Source organism: Limulus polyphemus, unplaced genomic scaffold (genome assembly GCF_000517525.1).
Source record: "Limulus polyphemus unplaced genomic scaffold, Limulus_polyphemus-2.1.2 Scaffold2361, whole genome shotgun sequence".
NCBI lineage: Eukaryota > Metazoa > Arthropoda > Merostomata > Xiphosura > Limulidae > Limulus > Limulus polyphemus.
This window is the reverse complement of record NW_013667971.1, coordinates 142015-149219: the sequence shown is the minus strand read 5'-3', so window position 1 is coordinate 149219 and position 7205 is coordinate 142015. Positions and strand designations below refer to the sequence as shown.

Genomic DNA, 7205 nt, shown 5'->3' with positions numbered 1-7205 from the left:
GCTCGTTTTTTTGGCTAGTTTTACATTATTTATTCATCTGGATAGTTAACATAGTGTAGCAGTTCAAAAATGATATATTTCTACTATATATTCAGGTGTATTCGCGTACATTTTGAAACCTTTTTTGTAGATGTTCTTCAGTTAGCTAACATCCTTGTTAACAGGATGTGAATAGTCGCAAAATTGCATTAATTATTGTCACTGTTTGTTTGGAGTTAAGCAATACGCTACACAATGGACTATCTGTGATCTACCAACCACGGGTATCGAAACCAGACTTCTAGCGTTGTAACTCCGCAGACTACTGGTGGGCAATATTGTCACTGATTGTCACATGCTTCTATATCATTGTTCCCCTCGGCGTGAATGATCTAAATGAATAGGATAGTATAGGGGTTTGTGCAATTTAACATGGGCAGGAAATGTTCCGTCTATTGAACATGGATAATTGAAATTATCACCGACATGGGTAACTTAGAATTGTGAGATAAAACATTACAGATTTTGTCTGACTTAATAGTCCTGGATGGACAAATTTTCATCGTATTTTCGAAATGTATTTGTTGTCTTTTCCACTAAAGTTCCAGCGGCAACAGCAGTCAGTCTATGAACTAAGATACCGGTCAGTAACAGTATGATACCCCAATGCGTTTTGTTTCGATTATTGATAAGGATTATTGTATTTATTCGTTTTACACGTGAGCTGTAGTACTTTTTCTTTTGCTTTCTGTGTTCGACTTATTCTTTGTTAAACTGTTCCCGAATCTGCTGTTTATTTCAGGTATTACTACTTACTTGTTGGTCATCAGTGAACCTGAATTTCACGTTTGTCTTGTCCTGAAAGAATGCTGTAATTATTATTCGTTCTCCTGAGACTTAGACTATTCCTCCTAGCACACTATAGCAGCTGTAATCATTTCTCGTTGGGTATCAGGACAGCTAAGTCAGCGGGTTTAGTTCAGAGATTAGCTGATTGTATGCAGTTGTATCGTCTTGCGCAAAAACTTGATTGAGTTTAGTTACACACATGCGTTTCTGTATTACTAATAATATATTGTGTAAATGTAAAAAAATAAGTCAACGACTGCTTAGAATATCAGGAGAATCATTTAATTTGTTCGAGAGGGCGGGTATATAAGGATGAGAAAAGTATTGTTTCGTTTGAGGCTTGTATCGTCTTGCGCAAAAACTTGATTGAGTTTAGTTACACACATGCGTTTCTGTATTACTAATAATATAGTGTGTAAATGTAAAAAAAATAAGTCAACGAGTGCTTAGAATATCAGGAAAATCATTTAATTTGTTCGAGATGGCGGGTATATAAGGATGAGAAAAGTATTGTTTCGTTTGAGGCTTTATGGGAAGAGATGCTCCTTTGTAGTTTTAGGTGTACTTACGAGGTTACTAACCGTTTCAATAAGTATCAAGTGCTAAAGAATTAGAAGCGATGAAGTTTTCTTACTAAACTGTTACTAAAGTAGCCATGTGTTTGTGGTTTTAAATACTAACTACATTCGACATTTTGTTCACTCTGAAGACAAACTCTACGTAGTACATTTTTCGCTAGTATGTGTACATGCAGTCGTGAAAACTTTCAAGTAATAAAACATTGTCAAATTTCGTCCATTCTGTTGTCCATAACAAAATTCAAATTATCATCTAGCCAATCCCATCTACTCATGATCTGCTTCATATAAACCACATATAAATACGTATAAACGTACTTCTTGACCACTTGCTGACTCATTTACTCAAAAAGGTTTTATTTCCCTGCTTATTTATCGTCCTTGAATTATCTATTATTGAATCGTTTCTCTAAATCTGTATGCATTTTCACGTTTCATTAGAACCAATAGCGTACTTAAGAATTCAAGCGACTAAGTTTAAACTAGTATCTTGATAGGGCGAAACAGATGTCTGAGCTAAAAGGCGACGTTAATAATTAATTAAAGTCGACATTTCGGGCAAGTTCCATTCGTTTTGTAACCAAGTGTACAGAAATAAACTAGTAGATATATATTCACTCTTACGATTCCTATAGTTTATTCTGATGTTTGTACCTTTCTGCAAGGCACATTTCTACTTTGTTTACTACAGAGTACCGAGCACCTGCATTATTCTTGAAATTACTATAATATTTATACTTTTACATTATTGAATTTGCTATTCAAGTTATTATTATCTTTTTTAATTAGGTTGTTTATAGTTTCAGTATTAAATAATTTTATGTGATACTGCAATTCACCTATCATAATTCTTCTTGCTCTTGCCAGTCAACAGTGCTGGTGGGTTGGCACGTCCTCGTGGTTAGCCTGCTCGGAGTACGAATTCGAGTGTTCATGATTCGCGTCCCATTGCCAGAAAAATGCGATTAGCACTTTGGCGCTATGATTGTGTTATAAGAGAAACTGTCAAGTCACACTATTCGATCAGAGAAGAGTAACCTACAGTTGGCGATGGTTATTGTTGACTAATGGTGTTATCTCTAGTCTATCAGTTACAAATTAGGAATGGCTATGCGCAGATAGCCCTTTTATAGCTTTACGTGAGACATATGAAGCAAACTTTGTGTAGGCATAGTCGTCTGACGGAAAACAACTATGATGAGTCCAACACTAAACAAATAAACATCGTAAGGGTCCCCTAGTATCCGCTTTTTAAAGTATCATTAACAACTAATAATAATTAAAGAAAACCATAATTGTAGCGTAAACGATGCTATCATTATCCCTTGAAGTTAGCTTTCTTACAAACATTTGCTGTTCCTTTAAAAATCTTAAGCACAGGGTGAAACAGAAATTACCAGTCAATAATATATAAACAATAAATATTACAGTTGGAACCTCATTGTATTTATAACTTGGTTAGTGTGTCTGTGTCTATTGAAACACTGCATTATAAAAAACAAGTTAAGAAAAAACTTTTCAGAAAAGGAAGTACATGTAGGGATGGCTAATATCAATCCTTCAAAAACAGTGCAAACAAGATATCAGGGATGGTTCTTGCATCATCTCGTTTGCATCATTTTTTATTTCTAAGCTTTCCAAGTAAAATCCATTTTTGCGTATAGGAGAAAAAGAAGAAACTTATCCTCTTATCCCCCCAAAAAAATCCCAAAAATTAATGTAGTCCATTATACTTAGGCGGTATAAGAATTGGTATATGTAATGAGTCATAAATTTTGGGAATGTCTGAAAATATCATAGCAAAAAAGTTTGAATTTTTGTTCTTCTTTCTTCTTCTTTTTTTTTATATATGATAACTCAAAAACCAAAACAATGGTGTCAACCAATTTCACTGAGGTGACATAGTTTCAAACGGATATTGTTATAAAAGTGATTAACATATTAAAGTGATGTTACGTACGCGTACAATTTCAATTCAAAACTACTACATTTAGCTGTCTTCTACCTTTGTGAAAATTCACATAACCTTTATAATCGCAAAAGTGCGGTGATTTTGAATTAAGAAAATGGGTTATTTCTGTGGGGGAGAGGAGGTTATTTCGTAGTTTTACACCAAATTTTTATGGGTAAAACAGAAAAAAAGTAACAAAGTACTTTAAAATACGCAATACTAACAAATACGGTGTTTTTCTTTCTGAAAAGAACTGATGAAGAAGGTTTAAACGTTACGTTTAAATGAAAAATATAATATGGAAACACAAAGAAATGCAGAATGAGTTGTCACTAAAAGAGAAATGTCTCGAAATACAGCTACATATGATATTCAATTACAAATATGCAAAATATTTTAAACGTTACTACTAGATGTTTGCAATTAATTCTTAAATTATATAATTGTTTGAAAAAGTAACTGTACAACAATTTCTTTCTTATGACGTAGCTTATACAAGTAACACTATGTTAGGTCTATCTTGTAGCGTATTCAGAATATTAAAACGTTGAATTAGGGGAAGAAAAATAAATGTTGATTTAAATGATATTCAGTAAAAGTGACACCTCGAATAATATGAAGTGGGGAAAATATCACACCGATAATAATGCAAAGTGGAAAAAAATGACACTGGTAACAAAGAGTGGGAGAAACGTCATACTGGTAATAAGGAAAATATGTTTGTTTTTTAATTTCGCGCAAAGCTACACGAGGGCTATATGCACTAGCCGTCCCTAATTTAGCAGTGTAAAACTAGAGGGAAGGCAGCTAGTCATCACCACCCAGCGACAACTCTTGGGCTACTCTTTTACCAATGAATAGTGAGATTGACCGTCATATTATAACGCCTCCACGGCTGAAAGGGCGAGCATATTTGATATGATCTCAAATTGCGAGTTGAGCTCTCTAACCACTTGGCCATGCCGGGCCAAGAAAATGTGACACCGGTAATAATGCATAGTAGGAAAATAAATGACACCAGTAATAAATAATGCAGAGTTCGAAAAATGATGTCACCGGTAATAACACAAAATTGAAAAAAAAAAAAATCACACCGATATATAATAACGCAAAGTAGGGAAAATTACACTGGTAATAACGCAAAGTTGGAAACAACGAAACCGTTAATAACAGCTCTGATAAAAATTTCACCAGTAATTTCATAAGATGTGAAAAAATGACATTGCTAATAATGACACTGATAAAAATAGCAACAGTAATAATGCAATGCTGAAAAAATAATATTGCGTTAAAAACCATAAATGCAAATTTGCTGTGTTTTTTTTGCGAAAAATAACCTGATTTTTGTGCACCATATTTTACAAGACTCAAATTAAATTATTTAGTTTTTGCACAAAACAATCGGTATAATTTATCAGTTTTTCCTCTTATGAAGCGAAAGTTTGTGGGCTAAAATTATTATTTTTTTTTGAAAAATGAAAGAAACAAAATCACGTCCATATTTTGATTTCAACTTCTTTAAAAAAATAACAACGTGTAGTTACGAGTAATGTTTAAATTTCACTCCACTTTTATAAATATATCAATTGTTTGATCTATCAATGTTTCATATTCAAGTTTGAAAATGTGTTATTAAAAACTGGTTTAAAATCGTATGTAGATAAACTATACATCATACATGAAATACCTTTGTTAGCACTAAAGGTTTTTTTTTACTATATTGAGATTTTCAGTGGCAGTCGACCCTGTTAACAAAGTTGAAAGATTAGTACAAAGAGTTTCAAAAGTTAGGTTTATCTATATATAAATCAAAACGACAGATCTGTCTAAAGTTATTGTACACTTTAAAATAGTATCCACTTGCTTTCTTTTTAACCCTCAGATCCTCGGAGTCTGTCTTTGAATATAACAAATAGAATAGAGCAAAGTTAGTTATAAAAAGCTATTGCGATGAAAGAAACTCCGTGCTGTTATAAACACAGTCTATTACAGGAAATGCGATCTTCCTTCTTCATTAAGCATACTTACATGAATACAGTTACGTAGGCCAATAAATCCTTCTTATCAGTATGCCAATCGCGCCGACATGGACGTATATTTCGATGATTTAACAAGTATCCAGCTCCCAGCTTACTGCAGCAATTTTTCTCGTGCTCGCGTTCTCTCAAAATGTGCTTGACGTCAGAGTTTTGCACGTGCTCCCCGTAATGTCGCATACCTGGTAAAAGATATCGGTCTGGTACGAACAGTGTTTGCTAATTAAATGTTTGAAATTTAGAAGAAAAAAAAATATTTGGAAGACTAAGTATGATAGCGGTAAATTTCATGTGGTGGGCAGAGCATAGATAGCTCATTGTGTATCTTTGAGACCAACAACAACTCAACTGTACTTAATGGCGACAAATAAAAGTATCTTTTGTTCAGGATTTCAGATTTTAGCAAAGCAGAAATATAAACATTTAGTTCATGTTGTTGTTGTTGTTTGTTATTAAGCACAAAGCTACACAAAGGGCTATCTGTGCTCTGCCCACCACGGGTATCGAAACTCGGTTTCTAGCAGTATAATTCTGCAGACATACCACTGTGCCACTGGGGGCGCATTTAGTTGAAGTATAGTTTATGGGTATTTTTATCTTTATTTCACGAAATACTTCCTCTAAATCTAAAATTTATTTATGTGAATCGATAAAAAAATATTTTGGTTTCTGCATTTTTAACTGCATACACGAAAGTGCTATTTTCTTTAACAAACTTCGGTAAGAAATAGTCTGTCTTTTACATCATAAATGAAATTTAACATGCAGCTGAATTTAATTTATTTCCTAACTTATTAGATCAAATATCATTGAACCTCATTCAAAGCTTGTTATACACTCCTTTGTCGGCCCGGCATGGCCAGGTGGTTAGGGCGCTCGGCTCGCAATCCGAAGGTCGCGGGTTCGACACGTTATAATGTGACGGTCAATCCAACTATTCGTTGGTAAAAGAGTAGCCCAAGAGTTGGCGGTGGGTGGTGATGACTAGCTGCCTTCCCTCTAGTCTTACACTGCTAAATTAGGGACGACTAACGCAGATAGCCCTCGTGTAGCTTTGCGCGAAATTCAAAACAAACAAACACTCCTTTGTTAGATATTATCATTCCAGCATAAATATTATAAATTTTTAAAAATTTACATGACAGAGACAACAGTTTTATTATTTTTATGAAACAATTTTACTTTATTACAATTTACCTTTCTAAGTTTTTCATTAAATCTCCTGAAAGACATATTAATAATTATATAGGCAGAAATTAATTACATAATTTATATATTCCATTTACAATTTGAAATATAAAAACGATATCTCTGACACAGTTCTTACATAAAATAATTTAAAAACAAATTATCATTTTCCTGTTTGTTTGTTTGTTTTGGAGCAAAGATACATTAGGCTATCTGCGGGGGGACCGAACCTCTCATTTTAGCGTTGTAAGTCCATAAACTTACTGCTGTCCCACTGTGAAATATATATTTATATTTATGTTTTTGTGTTCGTTTCATAAATAGTTATAACTTAAAGATATAATTCTTATAAAAATCAAAGTTCTACGGAGGGTTAGTACGTTATATTAAACATGATTTTGAATATGCAAACCAGTTTGTCACGTGACAACCAAAGCTGATATAAAGCCTCAGTGAAACGGAATGTATCAGGACTACATTTTTCCATTGTTTAGCATTGCGTAGGTAGTGAGATGACACCATAAACTGGTCGTGTTTTGAAGGGTATGTAACAGTTCTTCCGATGCAAAATATTCATAAACTCAAATCCTAAAGATGTGTTCAGATGGAGGATTTTGAATTTCC

General features: G+C 33.5%; 1 protein-coding gene across 1 annotated transcript in view; it reads right to left on the bottom strand.

Moving 5' to 3' along the window:
• The window catches only part of LOC111087605 (serine-enriched protein-like), a gene marked incomplete at its 3' end in the record, with an annotated part of 36189 nt that extends 30720 nt beyond the window's left edge, over positions 1-5469 (bottom strand). Inside the window, exon 1 of the mRNA XM_022394810.1 lies at positions 5386-5469. The remainder of the gene's footprint in view (positions 1-5385) is intronic.
• Between the last annotated feature and the right edge of the window lie 1736 nt (positions 5470-7205).